The following is a 9,192-nucleotide window of genomic DNA, read 5'->3' as shown; positions in this document are numbered from 1 at the left end:
GGCCCATTTGACTAGATGTATCTTCCGGACTCTTCCTACTCTTGTTCTTCTTCCTAACAGCTGACTTCTTTTTCCTCTTAGTAACCTTCGGGGCCTCGTACAAACAGCGGGGACAACAACATTAGATCACAAGTAATAAAATTTTGTAAGAACAAGATGAAGGGAAAAAAACAAGGAAAAAGATAGCAAACAAGTGACCCTAGCCATCCAAACAAGATAAGAGTTTTGCACCTTAACAGTCTTGTCCACTATATTGTCATCGACTTCTTCGTCAATGACTTCCTCATCTCTAGGATCGTAGTCTGAGCTTTCAGCTTGTGTTATGGCAGATGCAGAGGAGGCAGCAGTAGTTGCACTACCTTCTTTACCACCAGGCCTTCCTAAACATTGATACTAACGCAGGGAGACCAAGGGATTGGAACATGCTGTTGTTCCTCATCATTGTCCTAGCCCTAGCCTTCTCGATTTCGGTTAGAGGTTCCTCTTTACATGAATAAAAAAACAGATAACCATTAGATGAATGGTTGAAATGCATAGGGGGCAAGACAACACAATCAGCCAAGGTATTTAAATCAGCTTTTAGTATCATTTAATTATAGTGGATTAACAGGAGATTTCTATACCGAAAATAAAAACTTAGTGAACAAATTAAAAGCTAACAAGTATTCAAGCATGTGTTGAGGCTATACAAAAGCAAGTAAGACAACTCCCAGGTAAGAAACATGGCAGATAAGCAAAACAAGCTATACTAAGCACATAGACAAAAAGATAACTTGCAGCAATGCACGAGGAACAATTTGCATACCTGCGGGCTGCTTCTTCCTCGTGTTCCTTGTCATTGCTGATCTCCAAGTGGTTGGACTGGCTCCTGCAATAAATATGTGGTCGGATAGCAGTAGCACAATGCACTCGAAAGAGCACAACATGTGAACATATACACTTAATGGACTCGACAAATATCGCATTACCACCTCTGACCATATACACATGTATTAGTGCCCACTTCACAGCTAAACAATATAAATGAAAAAAGAACAAGATCAATTTCTAGTTAGACACTTATACATATACTTGGCCTGAGAGATGCAACTAACTGAATGCTTCATTCAATTCTGATGCAATAACTAAATGTACCATTCAACTGAAGAGAACATTCAACAGATAAAAATTTAAACCAGAACACTAACTTACTACATATTGAACTAGTAAACATGCACCACGCACAATAACTTCCATACTGAAGAGAACATGTACCACATATCAACTAATAAACATCTACGAAGTGTGCAGGCCATTTTGATGATGCGAAGCTACAGCAATCAGACATCTAACAAAGGATGAGAGCATATAATCGGTACAGATATGTTCACTTCCCAGGGTCCTAGAGTGGATCTAAACACCGACAAGGCAACGATCGATCTCAAACATCAGAACAGCAAAGCAACTACGCGGGTGTAACAACACTGATAAAACTCCATTCCTAAGTACCTTTACACCCAATCTAACCTCCGATGAATGATACTAACACCAATCCGCACCAAGAACAAAACCAAAAATCCTAAAATTATACTAAGCGTCCACCACCCCATAGCGAGTAGCGGACCAAACAAGACCACCCACGGACCCTCACGACGCGATCCGAGAAATACAGATCGTGATCACTAGCTGCGCAGTCCAAATCGAAGCACATCACCGCGCGATCTAACCAGAGTAGAAGGAAAACATCTAAGCTGGGGATGGAGAATGGGGAATTCTACCTCGCTTCGACATCTTGGAAGAGGGGGCTGGTGTCCGGCGGCGGAGGCGGCGGGGAGGGCGCGGTTATATAGCGGCGAAGGTGGGGTGGAAGGGCGAGTGGCGGAAGGGATAGACTTTTGGCGATCTGGGGTGGAAGGGCGAGTGACAAAACCCTAACCATGGCAGCACAAAACCCTAACCCTAGCATGGAAGAAGAGGAGATCAACTCGCACGTGCTCGTCGTCGGCGTCGCGCCTACCCGCTCGCCTGTGGTCGTCGGCGGCCGCAGCCTACCCGCCCGTCGTCGCTCGCCTTCGCCGTCATCCTCCCGTGGCCGTCTCCTCGTCGCTCGCCTTCGCCGTCAGTGGAGTGGATGGGGAATTGGGCGGATGGGGAATTGGGCGCGGAGTGGATGGGGATGGGGAATTGGATGGCACGGGGATCCAGGAGGAATGTCCAAAACGCCTCTGTCTTTTTCTCTTTTGGTGTGGCATTTTGGTCTTTTTTCCTTTTTCTCTTTTTGTCTGAAATTTTTTGGGGAGGGAAGGCGGGAGGGGAAGGCGGGAGATTTTTGGCTCAGGGAAATTTCAGTAGAGTGTTTGCAACTTTGGAAAATTTTAGAAGGATTCAAAATAATTTTGATATTTTCTGTTGCATGGTTTGTCGGATTGACCCCAAATTTTGCACACGTGTGCCCCTTGTCGTGGAGTACAAATGTCGTCTCACGAACTTTTCGACTTTACCATATTAAAAAGCCAATTTCTATTTTCTAAGCATCAGAAAGGCGGCGGTTTATGAAGGAGCTACCCATAACATGTCGCGGAAATGGGCCAACACATTTTATTTAAATAATAGGACCTATTTTATGTAGAACTAAGCAACTGTTGAGAACTCCAACCTTTTTAGGCACTCCCGGCAAAAAAGGCAAATCCCCGCCGATTCGAGCAGAAAACCGAGACAGTTGAACCGGAGGTGCTTCATTTGTTGCTCATTATTTTTGGTAAAAATTATTTTTAGGTTCAAAACATGTGATTTCATCGGAGATACACTTTTAGTTTTGATAGGTTCCAACCCTAGCTAAGACGGCAGCGCTGACCGTTTCGACCACATTTTGAAAACGGCATAAGTAATTCAAAAAAATCGAAAAATGGTAAAACCTTCGCGTGGCGTCATTGTATGTGACCTAGTTTCTATTAAAAATTATAAACCTGAAGAAATGCAAGTATTTGGAAAAGGTGTTCTCAAAATGAGCTATCGTCTATGAAGTTTCATGGCTTTCGAGGCAAATGACCAAGGTTACGGCCGCAATTGTTGGGTGGTTTGTCGGATTGACCCCAAATTTTGCACACGTGTGCCCCTTGTCGTGGAGTACAAATGTCGTCTCACGAACTTTTCGACTTTACCATATTAAAAAGCCATTTTCTATTTTCTAAGCATCGTAAAGGCGGCGGTTTATGAAGGAGCTACCCATAACATGTCGCGGAAATGGGCCAACACATTTTATTTAAATAATAGGACCTATTTTATGTAGAACTAAGCAACTCGTTGAGAACTCCAACCTTTTTAGGCACTCTCGGCAAAAAAGGCAAATCCCCGCCGATTCGACGAGGAAAACCGAGACAGCTTGAACTCGGAGGTGCTTCATTTGTTGCTCATTATTTTTGGTAAAAATTATTTTTAGGTTCAAAACATGTGATTTCATCGGAGATACACTTTTAGTTTTGATAGGTTCCAACCCTAGCTAAGACGGCAGCGCCGACCGTTTCGACCACATTTTGAAAACGGCATAAGTAATTCAAAAAATCGAAAAATGGTAAAACCTTCGCGTGGCGTCATTGTATGTGACCTAGTTTCTATTAAAAATTATAAACCTGAAGAAATGCAAGTATTTGGAAAAGGTGTTCTCAAAATGAGCTATCGTCTATGAAGTTTCATGGCTTTCGAGGCAAATGACCAAGGTTACGGCCGCAATTGTTGGGTGGTTTGTCGGATTGACCCCAAATTTTGCACACGTGTGCCCCTTGTCGTGGAGTACAAATGTCGTCTCACGAACTTTTCGACTTTACCATATTAAAAAGCCATTTTCTATTTTCTAAGCATCGTAAAGGCGGCGGTTTATGAAGGAGCTACCCATAACATGTCGCGGAAATGGGCCAACACATTTTATTTAAATAATAGGACCTATTTTATGTAGAACTAAGCAACTGTTGAGAACTCCAACCTTTTTAGGCACTCCCGGCAAAAAAGGCAAATCCCCGCCGATTCAGAAGGAAAACCGAGACAGTTGAACTGGAGGTGCTTCATTTGTTGCTCATTATTTTTGGTAAAAATTATTTTTAGGTTCAAAACATGTGATTTCATCGGAGATACACTTTTAGTTTTGATAGGTTCCAACCCTAGCTAAGACGGCAGCGCCGGCCGTTTCGACCACATTTTGAAAACGGCATAAGTAATTCAAAAAAATCGAAAAATGGTAAAACCTTCGCGTGGCGTCATTGTATGTGACCTAGTTTCTATTAAAAATTATAAACCTACAGAAATGCAAGTATTTGGAAAAGGTGTTCTCAAAATGAGCTATCGTCTATGAAGTTTCATGGCTTTCGAGGCAAATGACCAAGGTTACGACCGCAATTGTTGGGTGGTTTGTCGGATTGACCCCAAATTTTGCACACGTGTGCCCCTTGTCGTGGAGTACAAATGTCGTCTCACGAACTTTTCGAATTTACCATATTAAAAGCCATTTTCTATTTTCTAAGCATCAGAAAGGCGGCGGTTTATGAAGGAGCTACCCATAACATGTCGCGGAAATGGGCCAACACATTTTATTTAAATAATAGGACCTATTTTATGTAGAACTAAGCAACTCGTTGAGAACTCCAACCTTTTTAGGCACTCCCGGCAAAAAAGGCAAATCCCCGCCGATTCAACTGGAAAACCGAGACAAGCTTGAACCGGAGGTGCTTCATTTGTTGCTCATTATTTTTGGTAAAAATTATTTTTAGGTTCAAAACATGTGATTTCATCGGAGATACACTTTTAGTTTTGATAGGTTCCAACCCTAGCTAAGACGGCAGCGCCGGCCGTTTCGACCACATTTTGAAAACGGCATAAGTAATTCAAAAAAAAATCGAAAAATGGTAAAACCTTCGTGTGGCGTCATTGTATGTGACCTAGTTTCTATTAAAAATTATAAACCTGAAGAAATGCAAGTATTTTATGTGACCTTGTTCTCAAAATAAGTTTCAAATAGCAAATTTAAAAAATTAGGTTTTATGTCTCCTCCGCAATAAAAACGGCCGCATCCACCCAACAATCCACCTCTCCACCACTCCACCTCTCCGCCTCTCCGCCTCTTCGCCTCCACCACACACTCCACCACTCCGCCTCTCCGCCGCCGGTCAGATCCACCCCGCCGCTGCGTCGCCGAGTCTCAGGTCAGCCCCCCTCCCCCTCCTTCGTCTCCCCGCGCCGGGGTTTGGTGTTGGGGGTTTTCTGAACGGGTGGATGCGGCGCACCGAGCGTGGCCGCCGTCTTCTTCTAGGAATTTCCGCGTCGATTTCTGGATATAGGTTGCTCTATTTGATCTCTCCGCGTCGGATATCATGGAATTTTCTGGATATCGCGATGTTTCTGGGATTGGGACGGTTTACACGGATTAGTGTTCTTGTTGTTTGATGAAATGCTTCTGAGCACTGACAGGCCTGGGTATGTCGGTATTGAAATTGCCTCTGTAGTAGTTCATAGTTTCATTGGTTTAGACAATTTAGCCTTAGTGGTACCTGTGTGTGACATGGTTGTCAAATTTCAGGGGACACAGTATTCACTGCTTCTTTGAGCCTTTGAATTGTACATTTGGGCATGCAGGAGAATTGCTAATTGATAAATGTACCTATATCCTTGTGGATTAGGATCCCGATCATTCTCGTCCCCATTTTGGTAGGATGTATATACCTGTGGATTAGGATTTCCATTAAACTCAACTGAACATTGCCTTATACATTGTCAACAGATTGATTTACTAGTTGGTAGTTTAATAAACAAGATACGGCTTCATATCAGCATGCTAGACTGATTGTGACTTCTTCCCTCTTTTCTTGGTAGGTGACCATGGACAGGTACGAGCTGATCGATATTAGCTCGGATGACGAAGAGGTTGTTGCTGCCCGTGCTGCCGCTAGGGAAGCAGCAGCTCGCCGCCGAGGCTAGGCGGCGCGCCAAGAAAGAGGCTGCTAAGGCTAGGGAAGCAGCAGCTGCTGCTGCCGCCGCCGCTGCCAACAAGATAGTTATGCGTCGAGGTAAAGGGCCTTTTCTGCTAAGACTATTATGCATGCAGGTCCCAAGATAACTGGCAATGCCTCTTTTGATAAGTGTTGTGTGTATGGCAACAAGGTTGCTTTGAAACGCAGCCAGGTGCAATTCGTGCAGCAACTTGCAAGGATGAGACCCTCACTAAAAGTGTTTGTATGCACTATGACGGCAGCCCACACCGAGAAGCCAAAAGCTAAAATGGTAAACAAATTATCACCGATGAGTGTCTTTGATTGCTAAAGTAGGATGATGTTTTGCTTCTCGATCATGAACTAGACTTGACTATTCCTCTATTTTGCAAGTATTTCCCAAGGAAGTTCAGCCTCTACATCAAGAAGTACTTGGACTTGCCTCGCCAAGTTGGAGGTCTACTCGCCAGTGCCCCTAAACCCATTGTGGTCACAATGATTATGGGCAAAGGGAAGGGCGCCGGAGCTCAGATTACAAGCAAGTGGTCCAAGGTGGTGAAGGCGGCTGGGATGCACAGCGGCGATGTCTTCATGTTCCGCTTCCGTCAGAGTGCTCGTGTTGGACTTAAGTTGGCCATTACTAAGGTCATGTAACTACTTCAGTGCTAGGTTGTTGTTGGTGTTGGTCGTCATGTAGTTATGCTATGAACATGGATGGTTGCTCGTTAGTGCTTGGCTGCTTTTGTGAAGATGGATGGTTGCTGTTAGTGCTTGACTGCTTTTGTGAAGATGGATGGTTGCTGTTAGCATGCCTTTGTAAATTAAGAAGTACTTATGCTACTTCTTTAATCCGGTATGAAATATGGATGGTTTATGAACTATTACTCCACCGTTTGAAATCTGGTATCCAAAGTGTTGTTTCAAATATGGTACTACTTATAGCTTCATGTTTCTGTTGTTTCAAACAAATCAGAGATTTAGATTCTTGTAGCTGATGACAAAGGAGAGACTATAAAAACTTGGGTTATCCAAAGGTAACAAGATCACTACAGTAGCACAATGGCAAGACAGTCTGGAAACTAAGTTGAGCTATTGGGTTCGACTCCCAGGTCTCACACCTTTTTTGCATAACATATTTGACAGATAGCACAAGATCACAGGCTGAATTATCAACAGAAATCACACAATCACACAATCAGAACACTTCTAGTTCACACAATCTGGCTCAATTATCAACAGTAATATTCATGATCATCCAAATTCAAATATCAACAGGAATATTCATGATCACACAATCTGGCTCAATTCTAGTTTACACAATCTTTAACAGCATACATCCAAATTGAACATTCACTTCTAGTTTACACAAATCTTTAACATCATACATCCAAATTGAAACTAATCATCGTCGAACGGCCTGTTATCTTCATCATCATCACAGTATTGGTGTACTGTATGATCTACTTCATCGTCGCTTTCATGTAGATCCACTACCTCCTTCCTTCTTTTCCTCATTCTTTCCACAACCGCTGCATCAACTAACATTTGTTCACGGCGCCTTTGCGATCTGGTCTCCACAGTGGGTTCTCGGGTTAGCACTGGAACTTCCGGTGTGTCATCATCTTGGTAAGATAGCGAACCACCACCGGGACCCTTGTCCACTTCACTTTCCTTCACAGTCCACAAATGTCTATGCTGGAATTTTTGCACAACTCGCCAATGGCCACCCAAATCAGTGTCAGGAAGATAGAAGACCTTTGTTGCTTGTGTTGTTAGGATAAAAGCATCATTCTTGTACCGGAACCTTCCGGTGTTTATACTTTTGAAGTGTCGATCCTCCCGGACTCCGGCTATTCTTCTTCCCGCCAAGATCAAACCAATCACAGCGGAACAAGACGACCGAACGATGGACGCCTCCGCTGGAGTTATATTGGAGCCCGATGATGCTTCTCAGCCGACCGTAGAAGTCAATTAAGGTATTTTCGTGTTCTCCCTCGGTGACAATTCCACTATTCCGTGTGTTTCTATTTTTCTCACGGTCAAGGGTGTGGTAGCGGACACCATCAACAACACATGCAAGTATATACCCTCACTCTCTTATCCGGCGCGCATGCCAGAGCAAAGAGATCATCACTCACCTTATCTTCCTCGTGCAATTTTCCAATCTGCACAAACAAACCAGGGTGCATATCCAGTAGCATGTCAAGTGCAAGAAATAAAGGATGCATGTCCAGTAGCATGTCCAGTAGCTAAAAATAGGAGTACTAGGAGGAATGGACTAACAATTAAGGTGCATGTCCAAAGTAGCAAATACTCACATGTTTCTTAAACCATCCAAGAAATCCCTTCGCAAGCCACTTGTGAACATTGATGCGGCTATCTTGCTCATCCAGTTCCTTCTTGCACAACCTGCAATGCCAACAAATATGTATATTGTTAATTAAAATATTGGTTTCTTCCGACCCAAGAAAAAAATACGAGTGCACAAGATAGATGACATACTCGATATACGGTAGGACCTCTAGGCAACTTCTCCAGCACATACCAATGCATCTTCTCGTAGTCATCCCCTGCCTCCAAGTATTGTGACCCTCCAAGAAATTTGACACCATGGCTGAAAACCGATACATCACCACTATGCGAATCATCCCGCTCTATATTTCTGCCTGGCCGATTAAATCTAGTTTCCAGATCATCGAAGTACCGAGAGCAAAAAGTCAGACACTCGTCAACAATATATGCCTCAGCAATTGACCGTGTTTCGCACATAGCGCTTAAATGTAAGCATCCTTCTTTCCACGGGATACATCCAGCCGTACTGTACGGGGCCTCTAAGAATTGCCTCTTTGGGTAAATGAACCGCCAAATGAACCATCACGGTGAAGAAGGCTGGTGGAAAGATCTTTTCAAGTTTGCGAGAGGATAATTGGGATTTCTTTTTCGAGTCTTTCAAGAACGGACAGCTTCGGTGTTTTGGAGCACAACTCTTTAAAGAAATTTCCCAACTCGGCGACCGCTTCATATATTTCTTTATCCATTATTCCACGGAGTCCAGCTCGGTAAGATCCTTTGGAGGAGGATATGGCAATCATGGGTTTTCAGCCCCTGGAGCTTGCATCCATCGGGAGACACGCACTTTGCGAGGTTAGCGGCATACCCATCTGGAAACCTCACCGCTCTTATAAACTCACAAAATGCAATCTTTTCTTCTTTAGTCATTGTATACCATGCTTCCGGC

The sequence above is a fragment of the Lolium rigidum genome, chromosome 2, assembly GCF_022539505.1.
Source record: "Lolium rigidum isolate FL_2022 chromosome 2, APGP_CSIRO_Lrig_0.1, whole genome shotgun sequence".
Taxonomy (NCBI): domain Eukaryota; kingdom Viridiplantae; phylum Streptophyta; class Magnoliopsida; order Poales; family Poaceae; genus Lolium; species Lolium rigidum.
Note: the sequence above shows the minus strand (reverse complement) of the source record.